The sequence below is a fragment of the Diadema antillarum genome, unplaced genomic scaffold (assembly GCF_040938485.1).
Source record: "Diadema antillarum isolate AM-2024a unplaced genomic scaffold, OU_Dant_1.0 seq00000668_RagTag, whole genome shotgun sequence".
NCBI lineage: Eukaryota > Metazoa > Echinodermata > Echinoidea > Diadematoida > Diadematidae > Diadema > Diadema antillarum.
This window is the reverse complement of record NW_027271578.1, coordinates 378902-397617: the sequence shown is the minus strand read 5'-3', so window position 1 is coordinate 397617 and position 18716 is coordinate 378902.

Here is an 18716-nt window from a genome sequence, read left to right as displayed (position 1 = left end):
GAGATAAAAAGGCATACTGGACACGCCCTACACCGTAACACAAGCGACACAATATCGTGTATTGCAAGCATAGATTTAAAAGACACAGACTAAACTACTATGGCCCATTCGTGGCGGGTACAGGTGGACTGGTGTCTGCTGCCGGGGATGGCTCCGTGGTCCGTCCTGCAGGTCTCCGAGCTTGGATTGGTCTCACTGGCTGCACGTCCCCCATAAAGGCTGTTGGGACACTCGGCATGGTGGGCTTGTCCGACTAGCATTCACCTTTGATACGACAGGTATAAAAAGTATAAAGTAACCAGTTAATACAGTTTCCACACAAACAATGTTACATAACATAACATGTAAACATAAAAAAGCATTGGATGCACACAGTGTGTAGTTTTTTCCTCACTAAGACCATAGATCTATATGGTCTACAGATATTTCGTGAAGCAAATAAATAGATAGATAAAAGAAATAGAGTGCTAAATGTGTTTTACTTATATTTGCTTTGCATGCCGGTACAAAGGAGCCAAAGTAGACAGCTGCCCAACTCCTGGGAGAGCCTAATGTCCACGAAACGGCCGTGTGGTCCTCCCCGCTCCTCACCGGTATGATTTCGGATGCCTTGCTGCAGGGAAAAATGACTCGTTCCTCAGCATGCACGACTCCTCCATGTCGCATAGACTCTCCTCCAGCGATGATACAGGCTGGTCTCTATCCACGCTGCCCCCTTTAATACTTTTCACTGACTCTACCCCCTAGCCAATGACAGGAGTAAAAACTCTCTTTAACGCCCAAATGAGAAAATCCCTCGTTTTCATTGGTGCTCACAAAATCAGCAGTTTCTCAATATATCCTGTCACGCGACCCAAAGTGGGTGCGGTTAACATTCCTAGTCAAGGGATTCCAATCATAAGTCTAATTTTATTCAAATGCATGCGAATTCCCGCCAACTGATGTTATGTGGGGCAGACTATACTAGAAACAATACAAAAGGGGCAAAATGTCCATTGGCAAAATACTGTGTCTTCAATAGGCGTTTTCCCATCGAGATAGTTTTCGCGATTGCGAATTAGCGCGCTACTTCATTTCTTATTCACATCAGCCCGAAGAGAATTAGCCCGAATTTTTTTCGAGCTAATTCGACAGCTGAGTATGCGCAAACAGCATGTGTGTGCCCTCTCAAAAAGTCCTCATGATTTGTGTGCAGTTTGCCTCGATCGATCGGGTCACACACGCTAGGCATGATGGGATGCATCGCGCTAATTTCTCGAGTCGTTTTCACATTATCAAATAGCGCGCTATCCCGCTATTTCAGAAATTTCCCGAGTTGGACTCGAGAAATTTTCTCGATCAGAGCGATACAATTAGCGCGTTGATTTGTGTTCACATTAGGCGTTTTCACATCAGCCCGATAAAAATCCAAGCTCGAGATATTTTTTAACTTCCCAAGTCAGAAAATAGCGCGCTATTTCGAAACATCGGGCTGATGTGAAAACGCCTTCTATCAGATAGCGCGCTATTTCGCTATCGGGATAATTTCTCAAGTCAGAAAATAGTGCGCTATTTCGAAACATCGGGCTGATGTGAAAACGCCTATTGGTGCTACGAACAAAATCAGCTGTTTCTTAGGGTAGGCCTGGCCTATCACACGAACCAAACTGGGTGCGGTTAACATTCTTAGTCAAATGATTCCTTTCAAAAGCTGAAATATATTCGAATGCATGCGAATTCTCGCTAACTGATGCTGTGTGAGGCAAACTACTACGAACATCACAAAATAGGCAACATGACCACTCGATCGATGCCTTATCGAGAAAATGCCGTGCTTTCATTGGTGCCAACAAAGTCAGCAGTTTCTCAAAGTAGGCGTAGCCTATCACACGACCCAAACTTGGTACGGTTAACATTCTTAGTCAGTTGATTCCTTTCAAAACCTGAATCGTATTCAAATGCATGCAAACTCCCACCACCTGGTGCTATGTGAGGCAAGCTACTGCTAACATTACAAAAGGGGCAACGTGACCACTCCCTGCCACATTAACAATTGATACCGTGTCTTCATTGGTGCTATCGAAATCACGCAGTTTCTGAAAAAAAAAAAGTGGCACAAGGATCCAAACTGGAGGAGGTTAACATTAAAGGACAAGTTCACCTTCATAGACATGTGGGTTGAGTGAATGCAGCAATATAAGCCAGTTCGGAGTTTTATAGCTCATGGGCACATTGGTCCGAATGACCTTTCTTTTTTCTCAGTCGGTTAAGGGGCTCTTCACTCGTTTTCAGAGCGACATATAGCATAAGCTTTATGCAACGATTTATGGTATTCATCAATCCTGCTTAAACAAAGAATGAACTCACATAGACCAGATGGCCAGAATGATCCGTCAATTAACACTTGGGAAAGCATCCATTTCATTATCTTACATTGAATGAATAAGAACAACCTCTTCCTATCGATATTGCCAAATACCACTTTTGCTGTCAGGTGGATGTGCTGGCAAGCAGCATTTATAAGGATTATATGAATAATCATTATACATAATAATACATCATAGACGCTTATCCCAGTGACTTTAAAAACCAACGTGCCTGTTGGTCCGAATGACCTTTTTTCTGCTCATGTGCAGAGTGGAACTCCGAACTGGCTTATTAGTAGAACACATCAGTGAGAGTTTGGGCAAAATCGGACAATCCGTTACAAAGTTATGAATTTTTGAAGTTTCTGCTCAGTCACGGCTGGATGAAAAGACTACTATAGCTTGTGATGTCACATGAGTACAACGATATAAAGAAAGAAAAAAGAAAATTCAACATATTTCCATATTTCTCGCGTAACAAAAGAACACTCGACTTCTCTCTTTCAGAAGGCAGGGGGAATAATATTACCCTTAACATGCGTCAGTAGCAAGTCGAAGAAATGTGCACTTTATTCAAAAAGTAAAGTTTTGTGAAATTCTCTTTTTATTTTCCTTATATAGTTGTACGCATGTGACATCATACACTGTAGTAGTCTTCTCTTCCAGCAGTGACTGCGCAGATACTTATTTATATTCGTAACTTTTGAACGGATTGTCCAATTTTCCTCAAACTTTTACTGATGTGTTCTACTAATACTGCTGCATTCTCTCAATCCTTATGTATATGAAGGTGGACTTGTCCTTTAATGTGCTTGCTTTCAAAACATGAATCGTATTCAAATACATGCAAACTCCCGCCACCTGATGCTATGTGAGGCAGGCTCCTATCTCCGGACGGTACGAAGGGGCAACCTGATCACTCGCTACCCTAATGACAAAAAAATACCGTGTCTTCATTAGTGCTATCGAAATCAGCACTTTCTCAAAGTCACCCAAGTATCCAAACTGGGCGAGGTTATCATTTTTAGTCAAGTGTTTCCTTTCAAAATCTGAATCGTATTTAAATGCATGTAAACTCCCGCCACCTGATGCTATGTGAGGCAAGGCACTATGAACAATACAGAATGAACAAGATGTCCTCTGGGTGCCCTATATGGACAATTCCCCGTGTCTTCATTGGTGCGATCGAAATCGGCCGTTCCTGAAAGATGCCTATCACGACGTCCGTCTGAGAGATATTATTTAAACAATCTATCCTTTCTTTTTTATACCCCCAGATTGCTCCGTATCGCTCAGATGTTACACGCTCTATCGCAGGTTTTATACTGAATTGCTTTGACCATGAACATTCATCACCCGTTAATTACAGTTTCTGTCAAAAGCGTTACAATAATATTTTAAACATGCTTTCCTACTTGGATCCTATCATAACCGCCGACAGCCTACCTGAAGGAAAACAGGGAGGCGTTATAGAGTGGCTTGGAACATGAAACACCGAAGCCAGAAATAATGCTACTTTTTCAATTGTCATCCTACACAGGGCCTACGCATAAATTTGCAAAATCGCGAAGAGATGTTACTTCTTTTCTAGTAACCACCTGCCTGCGCCACCAAACTGAGTGCAGATAACATTTTCTAGTTAAGTGAATGCTTTCAAAAGCTGAATTTTATTCAAATGCATGCAAACTCTGACTGCCTGTTGCTATGTGAGGCAAGCAACGGTGAGCATTACAAAGGAGGAAAACAAGCAAACAAGTCTCTTCCTTCAAGACAAATTCCTTGTCGTCTCCAGTGCTAACAATCAGAGATTCAGCAGATTTCATACACTATATTACGCAATCAAAACAGCTTGTGCTTTACATGGGACCTGTCATATGAATCCTGCAAACTGTGAGAAATTGAATTCTATGATTACTCAAGCAGTTATTATCGGCGCCTGTTGCCTTTGAGACCAACTTCTGTAGACATAAGCAAAGGAGCAAGATGTGTAGACCTACTCCCTGCCCTCATGACGAAATCCTTTTCTTCACCAATGCAAATTGAATCAGCAGTCCCCCCCCCCCCAGCTCCTATTATTTTTTAAGTAATTAGTCGTAATACTGGTCTTAGCAGCCATATTGGAATTCAAAATGGCGGGCAAACCGTTCGTCAGACAGATCACATTATTCCATTTCCTAACCAAGCGTGTTATAATATTTATGTGCAACCAATATCAGCGACATTCGTCATTTAGAACTTAAGATAGGGATTTTCAACTTTTTGGTCGAGGCGGCATACTGAAATTCAAAATGGCGGCCATTCGATATGTTTGTCAGACATTTCAAATCCATCCGTCACATAAATTTGAATTTGGCATGTCCAAAAGCCCTTGTGTACGAAATGTTAATGCCACAAGTCATTTAGAAGCCAAGACAAGAATCTTTAAGCCCTAATTGTTTCTTCATGGCGGCCATGATATTGGAATTCAGGATGGCGGCCGACCCAGTAGTCATGTCTCTTTGATCCTGCATTTTTTGAAATCAGCGCCCCCAACATACCTCTAGAAACAAAATGTACTCATTAAGATGCACATAATCAGGTGTCGGCGACGATCTCATACATCGAAGAAAGACTGCAGTGAACAGTCCATACATATTAGGTCCATGGTATAGTTCAATTCAATTCAACTTTATTTTCACCTCCATCAAAATGAACAAAGAAATTATGTACATTGCATATGCACGGATATTTGTGATACAGAACAAAATTTGAAAAGGTACATAAGAAAATTATGAAAATGAGAAGTAGGTTAGATGCGATTACATCTTTGTTAAATACATAAAGCGTATAATACAAGTCAACTAAGGATGAGGATGGAAGTGGAGGGTCCCACTAAGAAGCAAAGCTTGTACGATATGGGACCCTCAGAAAATACACAAAACATCAATATAAAACACAATAAACGAACCGATGTCAACTGACATCAAGATGATTGGGAAGAGAAAAAGAGAGAAAAGGAAAGGAAAAAAAAAAGAGAAAAAAAAGAGAGAAAAAAAGGGAGAAAAAAGAGGGAACTACAGCATGTGCCATCCCGGACGCAAGCAATCTAGATTTCATAATGTAAAATAAGTGATAAAATACAAGCTGGATTGAATGTAATGCAAAACATTTTTTATACGTAGTTATGTTGGTAAGAATGCAGGAGAAAGAGAAAAACACATCGTTATATTTAGAACACAGACAGGGACATACTTAGGAGGACTTATGTAAAAAAAAAATGATGACTTGACTGAGATGATAAAGGGAAACTAACTCTGTTGGATGTTGTAAAATTTCAATAAAAATGATTTTAATTTATTCTTGAAGGAATTCAGACTAGTCTTGAAGGAATTCAGACTAGTAGGGCCAGCCTCCGGCAAGCTTTGCAACTTTTTTGAATCATAAGCATGCATGATATCTAATACATTACCTGTCTATTCATATCAACAAAGAAATAAAAACAGCGAACATTTATGCAGGAGAGGAATATGAGCTTTTACGGATTCATCATCTCATCTGATTTGTCTATGGTTGTTCATTATGACTTTGCTGGGAAATCATGAAAAAAAAAAGCCCTGTTTCCAGATTTTCCATAATTTAAAAAACATACAACGTGTTTGGTTGATGTCATTATTTTACTTATCAAAAGTCATGTTGAACAAAGACTCGATTTTCCTGTAAATAATGAACTATAGGGCCTATAATGCAAATGCATGTGGACTTTGCGTTGATTTATGATACCCTCGACGGCATGTGCAATGACCAAATGAATGTCTAAATACATGTCATAATTATGTTTCATAATAGTCTTCTATTATTTTTCTTATACGCCCATAAAAAAAACCCACTTCAAAACCAAGATCCTACCAGTGGCCTTAGTCAGTCAATTAGGTACTAATGATTAATGAAAGAAATTGGAATGCAGCTTTCCCTAGCCTAACTGTCATGCTTCCATGTTCAAAAGACATTGCAGTTGAACACCCAAGTTATGTCCACTATACTGTGAAGATGCATTCCAATGTCTTTTGTTAATCAAGTAGTTCCTGAATTTGGGAGCGTTGTGAATGTCAGGGGGGCTGAGAAAATAGAGGTACATTATACAACAGTTTCGTAATCAAAACGTCACTCTGTTATGGCGATCGCGTCTAAAATAACAGCTAATGCTATCCACTACTATACCCCCCCCCCAAAAAAAAAAAAAAAGTGTTGGAGAAGGAGTGGAGTCTCTTCGCAATTTGTGCGAATAGCATATGGGTTCTATAGCAAGACAAACCCTAACGCTTACCCTTAGCATTTCACTGGCTTTGATGTTCCATGCTCCACGCCGCTCTTCCATAGTGTTTGGATATGGAGACCAAAGAAGAGGTTCTTGATTTAAGGAATTTCGAACTGTATTTCAGAGGAAACTTTGAAATCTTGTATGCAACTTGGTGGTAATCGTGTATGGAATAATATTTTTTTTTCTTCTTCAAATCTCCTTGTTATTAATACCTCCGGACTGAATATTACTATCTCATAAAAAAGGTAATATTTAACAATCTTGCGCATATTTAGTGCATAATATTGTTTGCCGGGTTTAACACTCAATTATCAAATCTTTCGAATTTAGTATTTGGCAATTGCGTGTTTCTGCCTGTTTAGTCGCATTTTACAGTTAAAGAAGTACATATTTTACTACATTCCTTCGTGTGTCCTCATATTCTTTGCACATTGTACAATTGCTGCTGAAAATATTGGAGGGGCAGCGCATTGCTACTGGCTAGGATGTTGTATTTTAGGAATGATGCATACTTAAACAGAAGTGCTGTCTGAGGTGAAAGCAATTTATCAACACCTGCGGTAGAGTGCATAACTTCTCGGCGGCATGGAGCATGGGCAAAAGAAAAGATTCTCGTTTCTTCTCCTCTGACACCCCCATGCTACTGTCAATGACGGGTAATCCCGGCTCGTAAAGTAATGCGTAATTTGCCAAAGCGGGTAACGTTTCTTTATTCAAATGAAGCCTTTCGACCGTCGAATATCATGCAAATAATGCATGTAAAGCTCGGGGCTGACTTTTATTTTGAACATGTCAAAAAAAAACCCCCAAAACAACACCTGCTCCAGCTTATCTCTGCGAAACTAGCTGGAAATAAAGAATGTCAAACTTGGTTTATTGTTATGAACCATTCTTAAGCATTAGCAACGGATCTGAACGCATCTCCATTTTTTAAAATTCGTTTGGGCATTCGTTATCTCGATATGCCTTTAGAGAAGGAGCGAAATCTCTTCGCACTTTGTGCAATTTTTTCGTAGATTCATTGCATGACAATTCGTGAATGCATACAGACATTCCACTGTCTTTGACTGTGCTCTAAGCCGCTCTTTTACAGAGTTTGACTATATCATGGAGACCTCCGTTCAAAAGAAATGTGGAAATCCTGTGTGGGACTTGGGGGTAATATGGCAAGGAACAAATCCCTTCAGTTTTTCTTCATTAAAAAAAATCGATCAACTACCTTGCGCACAAAATGGCTTCGTTTGGGAAGTTCAGAACTTGAATGTGAAATCTTTCTGATTATGAAATGTAATTGGCTAAAGCATGACCCGATTTATGTGTATACTTAAGTATCATGTTACAGTTAACAATCCAAAGTATGCCTAAATTTTTTAAACTGATTTTTGTTCACGTGTCCTGTTCTCTATCCACATTGCTGCCGAAGGTATTGAAAGGGGCTTCGAACTGCTACTCGTTCGGTTTGCTGTGATTGAGGAACTATGCATATTTAAACAGGAACGCTGTGTTTCGTCGAAGCAAATCATCAACACCTGCGATAGATCTCATTAATTCTTCCCTGCACGGAGCGACATTCGTCAAATAGAACTTAAGATAGGGATTTTCAACTTTTCGTCGAGGCGGCATGCACACTGAAATTCAAAATGGCTGCCTTTCGATATGTTTGTCAGACATTTCAAATCCATCTGTCACATGAATTTGAAGTTAGCATGTCCAAAAGCCCTTGTGCATGAAATATTATTGCCACAAGTCATTTAGAAGCCAAGACAAAAAAAAATTAAGCCCTAATTGTTTCTTCATGGCGGCCATGATATTGGAATTCAGGATGGGGGCCGATCCAGTGGTCATGTCTCTTGGATCCGGCAATTTTTTTTTTCTTTAAATCAGCGCCCCTAAAATACCTCTAGAAACAAAATTTCATACTCTCCGCCGATGCAAGCATCTCGACCAATCTTTACAGCCACATATCTGCGCTACTACCAGTCTTATTATATACATACCAACAGCATGCATGAATTCCTGAATCTATAATGCCTAACAAACATGCTATGTTTGGTACTTTTCCAGACATAAAGAGTCTGCAATAAACATTTGAATCAAACACACCATTTCTAATTGTCCATTTTGCTACTCGTCCATTTATTTCCATTTGCTATTCGTCCATTTATACTATACAGTGTATAAGGGTTTGGAATGAATCGTCCCACAGTATATAAGTGACTACTTACTGTACTTGCTTCGTTCAAAAAGCTAACGAATCAGCGATTCCGTTAGATTTTCCATTTCTCAGCCTAAACAGCACGTATATGGTATAACAGGGAGGTATCACCTCCCTGTCCATATTCACAAACAACATTGTAAAGCCGAATGCCCCGTCCTACTAATTGACACAGACTAATGGAAACTGAGGCAAACTGATGCAAACTAATGCAAACTCAATGCAAACTACTAGTTAATGCAAACTAACGCAAATTACTATAATTAATGCAAACTAATACAAACCGTTAGCGGTGAAAATTAGGGAGAATTACAGCACCTGGACCTGGCTCTTTGTAGGCCACTTAGTCGTCTCGAAACAGATATCGATCAAGTAAATCCATCCTATCAACGAATGACTAACGTCACGTTTACTTCAGTTCTTCAAGCATCTCATCTCAACAGTCAACTAAAACGCGGAAAATCATTTGTATTGAAATATCAAGATATCTTTTGACCAAATAGATATCACGTAGATTCTATTTTGCTTTTAAAATGTGGAAAATGTAGAACAGAATGATTAATGATTACTTAGAAGGTCGAAATACTAATTAAAGCAAATTCAACACAAATTCCCAAGACACAACGCTATCCTATGTGAAAACCACGTAATATCGATTACAAATATCGAAAAATGACACCCCGAAATACTAATTAATGCAAACTCAACACAAACTCCAGGACACAACGCTATCCTATTGAAAACCACCTAAATCGATTCTAAATATCGGAAAATGACACCCCGAGGCCAAGAGACAACGTTATCCTATGTGAAACTGACCTAAATCGATTACAAATATCGGAAAATGACACCCGAAATCCTAATTAATGCAAACTCCAAGACACAACGTTACCCTATGTAAAAACGACCTGATTCGATTACAAATATCGGAAAATAACACCCCAAAATATTTTAAAAATCTAGATATTTGACAACCTAGGTTTCACGGAAAGTTGGTACAATCAAGCATCAAATCTCACTCTAGCTGAAGCAAAAGTTTAGTTAGCGCCAGATTAAATGAAAATTATAAGGAAGAGTGGCGCAGTGATGTATAGAAGACATTTTAATCCCCAATGTTTGCACTATCGAATTTTCAAGCAGGAGCTTCATTTCAAGAAATACATGTACCTCTAACACTGGAATAATTCGCAGGGAAATTTTCATGCAAATTTCGTTGTGCTAATCACAAATTCCCAGCAGTTTCTGGAAGATATTCAAATACTTTGAAATCAAAGATTGTGTGAATAAAAGTGGTGATGAATTCTATTACCTTTTCATTGCAGTCTCTGAATGAACAGCGAAAGAAATAGACCTGCTTAATAAGATAACACAGAAAAATACCCAAAACGAAGGGGGATCATTAAGTTAATTGTGAAAAGTATGAAAAAAGGGCAGTTCTTTCTAGTTAAACTAAGTTTTGTAGTTATAGATGACACATGTTAAGATGACTATATTTCGTCCTTTTCTTAGTTACTGCATAAGCCTTTTTTTTTTTTTTTTACAGATTGTGACTTATTTATCTGTAACGTGTCTTTTCACTCTCCCCCTCTTTCTCTTCATTTTTCTTCCTCTCTCTCTCTCTCTCTCGTCTTCATTTTTCCTTCATTCTTTGTTCACTTATCATATGCATATTGTAATCCGTACGTCTTTGGGGTTTTTTATTTTCCCTTTTCGTGACTCGCATTTCTTTCATTCTAAATTTGTACAGCTGTGCTCATGTCATCAGTTTTGGGTCCTTCTCACTCTTAGGAATTCCCCTTCCCCTCTTTTTCTCTCCCATCGCCTCTCTCTCTCTCTCCATATTTTCCTTCATTTTTTTATTTGTTCACGGGGTTGTGTATTATAATAGGCCTATATTACATAATTACTGTACATTTTCTTGGTTCTTTTCATCAATCGTGATTCACTCTGATTTATTTAATTACGCTTATTTTTTTATTTTTCAAAGTTACTTGCAACTCTGTTTGTATTATTGAATTGAAATATGACTTTACATTGGACTCCGATACCAAGAATATGGGTTATCATATTAGTGAAGGAAATAAGATTTTAACTTTCCACTAATCACAGTACTGCAAACTTGTGAAAGGAAGGTGTCTATCGATTAACAGGTTCTGAAATGCAAACTCCTTAGCGCAGTTGGTCGTAAAATGAATCTGTTGCCCCACAAATTACTGACAATTACTGTACCAAAACAATCAAAATCACATTGGCTATATTAATAGTTGCCTTTGTATGTTAGTACTTTTATCAATGTTTGTTCACAACATCAGGTTAAACAAAACCCCACATACAAAGAATATTCATATACTAACCAATTTATATTCAACTTTGACACATCGACAGTCTATCATTTATTTTAAGAGACAATTTAGGAACCAAATATCACAATGTTATGTTTGAAATGTTAAATCCTTCTGTTTGATATCAGCTCCCCTCTCCATCTCTTCTTTCCCTTCTAATCTCTTCGATCCTCAACTTCAGGTCTCTTACATATTCTGTTTTCTAGGAAATCTTGGGGGGAACGAGCTTTCGCTCACGCTGGACCAACACTGTGGAATTCACTTCCTCGTGAGCTGAAAGACTCAAGCTCTATAACATCTTTCAGGAGTAATTTAAAATCCTATCTGTTTAGCCGTGCATTTTGAAGACCAGTGTCTTTTGAAGACAGACTTTCATGTCTTTTTTTTCTGCTTCTTCATCCTTCTTCTATTACTGTGATGTACTAGTACTTGTATTTTCAATCTGTTTGCTTTGATGTACAATTGTAAAGCGCCTTGAGCATTTAATCAAAGTGGAGAACGGCGCTATAGAAATCGTATGTATCATTATTATCATTATTATTAATCTTAAGTTGTCTCATCTATTCCTTCTGTTTCGTATCCTTCCATCTCATTTTCTGTAATCATTGCGGGGCTTTAGTTTCAGTTGTTATAGTTATTGGCTTGTTTCTAAAGGTATGAATACTTTGCTGTTGTTGTTGTTGTTGTTTTGTGTAAATCACGGTTCTGTTATGATGGGATTTTTTTTTCGGGGGCCTATCTAATATACTGGCTGTGCTTTTGATTTAGACTCCTCCACTTAGGTTCTTCAACTAGTTATTTACGGTTAGTTGCAAGCGTCTATGTAATTTGAACATGTTTTGAGATTATTATGTTTTTTACATAAAAGATAGATTTTTCCTTTTTTTCATAATCATTGTCACTCATTTTTTCCTGTTTTTGTGAACACAAAGTGGAAATGAATTCAGATCAATTCAATCAAAGTAACGAAGTGATTTATTTATTTATTTTTTTTTTGGTGGGGGGGGGGGGGGGCGGTAATACAAGCTGCGTAGGCTCCTTTGACTACATAAATGCTCTTCTGTTGCAAAAGTTTCATGTGCTTTATCATTTTTTGTACGTCCAAAAAAAAAATGGACAAAAATGCTATTGTATAATCATTGTAAGTCAATTATGGTTGTTTTTGTGCTAGCGAACACAAAGTGGAAATAATTTCAAATCGAATTAATTAATCATTCATACAATCAATCAATCAATCAATCAATCAATCAATCAATCAATCAATCAATCAATCAAGCTAGCAATCTCCTAGACGGTGCATTTTGTTTTACCTATTGTTGTGAACAAGCATTCATGAAAGTATTAACATACAAATATAAGTCAATTATCAGTATTGATATTACCTATTATTCCATCGTTTCGGCACAGTAATTGGCAGCAATTTGGAGGAATCAGATACAGTATTATAAAGAAAATCGATCTAATGCGCTCGGGAGTTTGCGTTGAACGATCTGTTAATCGATCGACACCTTCCTTTCATGACGTGTTTGCGGGACTGTAGTCGAAAGTTGAAAGTTCATTTTACTCAACAACCCATATTCTGGCTATCGGAGTCCAATCTAAAATCATATTTCATGTTATTACTTCAATAATACAGAGTTGCACGTAACTTTAAGTCTATACAAACAACTATGATAAAGTAAATAAGAGTGAAATACGATTGATGAAAAGAAACAAAGAAGAATGTACAGAAACACATGCTTTATATAAACGATATAGTGAACAAAAAAGGAAGGAAAATATGACGACAGATGAGAGAGAGAGAGAGAGAGAGAGAGAGAGGATAAACAAATGAGTAAGAGGAAACAGTAAGAAGGACACAAAGCGGATGACAAATTTCTTGGACAAATTAACGAAAGAAATATGAGTAACATAATGATAAAAAACAACAACAAAAACAAAAGAAAATTAAAAAAAACGTAAAAACGTACAGAAATATAATATCATACCATGAATAAAGAATGTTAAATGTTTCTTAGGGGTAACATGTGTGGGTTCACATGTCTACGGGCAATAGTAAATAACTTCTGTGTCCCCTGACCCTCATTTTGGCTCCATTTATTTCATTTTTATTTTGTGTGACATATACAGTGTAGGCCTACAGTGCATTCCTTTGTAATGTTCATTCTGGTTTTGTTTCATGTTTGAAATGTTTATGATATGTAACCTTTACTTGGTCGAATAATTGCATGAAATATGGACACAAGAGCGAGAAGAGAAAGGAAGAGAATGAGGGGAGAGTGGGATACATGTTGCAGATAAGGCACAGGCTGTAAAAAGGGTTATGTAGGAATTAAGAAAAGGTCGAAAAATTATTAGTCATCTAAACATATTTCCTTATTAACTTTAAAACTTGGTTTAACTAGGAAGGACTGCCATCTTTCCACAATTGAATATGATCCACCTTCATTTTGGGTATTTCCTGTGATATCTGATTAAGTATTTCTTTCGCTGTTCATTTAAGAGGCTGCAATGAAAAATTAATCACCAATTTTATTCTTATTACAATGGGTACAAAATCTTTAATTTCTAGGAATGTGATTAAATATCTTCCAGAAACAATTGGCAATTTGGGATATGCCCGACGGAATTTGCTTAAAAATTTCTCTGCGAATCATTGGAGTGTTGGAAGTATTTCTTAAAATAAAGCTCCCGCTTGAAAATTCGAGAATTCTAACATTGGGAATTGAAATTTCCTCTACATCACTACCCCACTCATAATTGCTGGAAACTGTTATTCAGTCTAGGTGCTAATTAAATTTGCGCTTCTGCAAGAGTGAAAATTTGATACAGGAAAATAATAGTGTTTTGGAAGTATGGTTTTACATGTCCTATATATAATATCGTGTTTGTTTGTTTTTTAATATCGAGGTGTTATTTGCCGATATTTGTAATTGATGTAGGTAGTTTTCAGGTAGAAAACTTTTTGTTTTGGAATTTGCATTACTAAAGTGTTTCGATGTGTCATTTCCCGATATTTATGATCGATTTAGGTTATTTTAACATTGGAAAACGTTATGAGTTTGCATTTGTACATTGGGTGTCGTTTTCCGATATTTGTAATCGATATAGATGATTTTCACGTAGGATATAGCGTATTGTATCTTCGGGTTTGCATTAATATTAGTACTAGGTGTTACAAAAAAAAAAAAAAAAACATTTCCCACTCTTGATGCTTAATAGCTCGAAAACTATATATCAGATAAAACTGTCATTGATATGAGTAACAGCTGAATAGTGTACATTTTAGTTGGAGGTGATTTGAATATGAAAACCTATATCAGTTTCATGAAATCCATGATTAATTTCAAAGTTAGGTTCCAGATTTTGGTCAAATTTTAACCCTCTGTACAAAACCTGAACTTTACACAGGAACTAATGACGTGTATGTGAGTGTGTACATGCAATGACCCTGAACAATGGACCTGGATAACACCTGTTCAGAGCTCTGCTCCAAGGCACATGAATGCTTTATTAATTATTCATGATGGATTACCTGGGCACTGCTAGTTTAAATTCCTAGCAAAGGGTGAAATGCATGCACATGAAAAAAGTAAGTACATGTTTCCACGTGCTTGCATACACCACATTTCAGAATGAATAAAGACTAGCTGTGATAGTGGGATTTCTCATGAACAATGTAGCATTCAAATCCTGGTCATTGTCCAGGACCATTGATTGTCTGGGTGTCAACTACACACTTCCATCAAGGAGGTTTAATACATTGGAGTTCCAACTGGCTGTAATTATTCAAACAGTTGTCAGATTTCTATTGATGTACAAAAGAATTCCACAGGTGCACTTGTGCCTTTGATGATCGATGTTCCAAGCCGCCGTCTTGCTGAGCAATCTGAAGATTCATTTTGAACGTTATCATAATGTTGGCCATATTTTACTTATTTATTTATTAAATGAAATGAAATTTTACGTAATGATAAAGCCTGTAAAACAAAAGTCAATTCCGTCCAGAAATTTCCGCAAAAATGTAAATCAGAGCTGTATCATGTGAAAATGTTTAAAACTGTACCATCCTGGAAAGCTGCTTTTATCACTTTTCCGCTTAATTTCCACAAATGAAACTTATATGGAATAATCTTCAAGTATAATTCTTTATTGATAGATATATCAGATTAGTGCCCGGGTATGCCCAGTCGAGTAATTTTCATCTTTATTTCAGCATTTTTTGCTCAATTTCTATTCGCGCATCCTCGTGTCTGTACCACCTACCTTTTATAAGAAGGGATAGCGAAGAAATTTTACCATCACAAAATGCAATGAGACACGAGTCAAAAATTTTGTCTTCCTATCTGAGCGGCAGATCCAGTTTGCCACATGCTTCAAATATTTTTGAGCGGCGGTTTCGAACATCTAGCAAAGAAAATAAGACGGTTGTGACTCCATTTTCTAGAACCTCCTTGCTTCCATACACACCAATTGACATCTGTGCAAAGTTAAAGTTTTGTACAGAGGGTTGAAAATAGAGCAAAATCTGAAGCCTAGCTGAAAAATTAATGTTTAATTTAATGAAACTGAATTATGCTGTCATTTTGAAATTGCCTCCAACAAAATTGTAAACTATTTAGTTATTGCTCATATCATTGTCAGCGTTATCTGATATATAGTTTTTGAACTATTAAGGATCAAAAGTGGGAAATGTTTTTTGTAACACCTAATATTTAGGGTGTCATTCTCCAATATTTGTAATCGATATACGTGGTTTTTTACATAGGACAGCGTTGTGTCTTGGAGTTTGAGTTGAGTTTGCATTAATTAGTATTTCGGCCCTTAATGATCGATCATTAAAATCCGTATTTTTGTGCCTCATTCTGTTCTACATTTTCTGAATTTTGAAAGCAAAATAAAATGTAAACGACATCTGTTTGGTCAAAAAAAAATATGAATTCGATGATATTTCTATAAAATGGTTTTCCGAGTTTTTGCTGACTGTTGAGGTGAGATGCTTGAAGTAGCAAGTACTGAAGTAAACGTGACGTTAGTCATTCTTCGATAGGATGGATTTACTTGATCGATATCTGTTTCGAGACGACTAAGTGGCCCAGGAAGAGAAACAGGCCCCAGGTGCTGTAATTCACCCTAATTTTCACCGCTAACGGTTTGTATTAGTGTGCATTAGTTAGTATTTTGCGTTAGTTTGCATTAATTAGTAGTTCGCACTGAGTTTACATTGAGTTTGCAGTAGTTTGCATTAGTTTGCGTCAATTAGTAGGATCCGTTGAGGTGAGATGCTTGAAGTAGGCAAGTACACGAAACGTGAAGTTAGTCATTCTTCGATAGGACGGATTTACTTGATCGATATCTGTTTCGAGACGACTAACACTATTTGAAACAGGGTTAAGTGTCCTAGGAAGAGCCAGGTCCAGGTGCTGTAATTCACCCTAATTTTCACCGCTAACGGTTTGTATATAGTGTGCATTAATTAATATTTTGCGTTAGTTTTCATTAATTAGTAGTTAGCATAGAGTTTGCATTGCATTACTTGCATTAGGCTCGTTTGCGTCAATGTAGGATCCGAGCAAAGACGATCTTTGATCGGAGACTGTACGCATCTAGTATTAACAAGTTAGAGTTCTAACGTTAGTTATCTAAAGACGGACGACACGAGAGTTCCTTTTTCTTGAATTCTTTTTCCCCATGTGGTTCGTTCTAGACTCTGATTTGAATCTAACATTATTGAACACAATTTTTAAAGTGTTTGTTTGACTGTAGCGTAGGCCTAACCTGTGTTAGTCATAGGACCGCTCTTGTCTTGGAATGTTGTTTGTTCTTGTGTGTGGAATGAACTTACAAAGAATGATGCAAAACAGCTTGAATCGGTTAAACCGGTTCAGAGCTAACAACAGAGGAGATCGTCAAAGTTGGTATCTGAAGTGGACACTGTCATATTCTCAGAGAGTCAAGCCTCTAACATGTTAGATCTAGTTAAGTCTAACTTTTTGTTAACTGTTAGTTCGGGAATTCCTTCCCTCGAATATAATTGACGTGAACGTGCAGAAATGATTCAAATCTTCAAGATTGAGCATGAATGCATTGATATGGAAAATTTGGTAGCCTAATCATGTAGAAATGCACACCTACCGTTCGCTTCGCCGTTTGTCAATCAAATTTTGTGCAGCTCTTGGAGATGCTAAATTCAACCATATCAGAGAGTTTTCATAGAATTAGAAAGCCGAAAAGGGAAGAAAAATGAGAAATCGGAGTTGAAAAGTACGTCGGTCGCGATCATAGTTCCGACGTAGTAAGCAGTGCATCGATTTCACACAGAACGATGTCAACGATTATAATCGATTCTGGTAGTCTCTAATTAGCCGCTTACTAACAATATTAACACGACTTGTGCAATACGTGTGGGCCCTAGATCTATTTTCATTTTCGTATTTTTTCTCATTCTTTTCATTGCCACTATCATGATTATCACTACTTAAATTATTGATACAGATTATTCATACCAGGATTTAGACGTCCTTCCTTTAGAAATTGTGGCAAGTATTAATTTTATCATGACAAAAGTTAATGATTTAATTTGAATAATGTTGAAGGGAAAAGAATGAGGTGGAAGGAAAAGTGGAAGAAAAGAGTAAGGCTATTAGAAGGAGGGAGAGAGAGAAAGAGAGAGAAAAGAAGATGAGGAGGAAGTTGAATTCGAAGGGGATTTGTTGTTTGTTTCTGGTGATGGTAAATGGTATTAAATGTATGTTTTTAATTGATAAGTTCAATTTATAGTATAAATTATTGTGTTTATGATAGTAACGCTATTCATTATTCCATTTCATTTTATTAATTATGTATAATAATAATAATAATAGTGAGACTCTTGTAGAGCGCACATTTCTACCTAAAAAAGATACTCAAGGCGCTATAGAACAGAGTACATATTGTGTCACGTTACAACAGTATCACAGAAAATAATAAGACAATAAACCAACAAACAATATATACCTATACAAGAACTGCAACCCCAATATTTGCTTTTGTTTCCGTAGTAAGGTCCATTTTATTATCTTTTATTGTTTTGTACACACATTATCCTCCCATCATTCAGTCAGCAAAATAAGTTGACAGATACAATGTTTGTATACAGTCAAACGCAGCACGCAGGAGAAAATTAACTAAAACAACAAAAAACAGACGCATCGAAATCACTTTCTTTCTTAAACTTTTTACTGTTAAGCCGACGTAATTATTGTGGTTAAACACCAAACAAGCGGCTGTATCACAGACTATAACGATCGATCATCATCATTATATCGCTTTTCCCCATAATCGATCATCAATCATGCTACGCTGATACAGCCGTCGATCGGCGTACTTTTGAGTCAAAATTAGCTACTTTTCTTCTGTAATTGGCTATGAAATTTCATGAAACCATCAGATATGGTTCATCTTGACATTTCTGATTGCCACGAGAAGTTTTTATCGACAAATTAAGGAAGGAAATGGTAGGTGTGCATGGTGTGCAT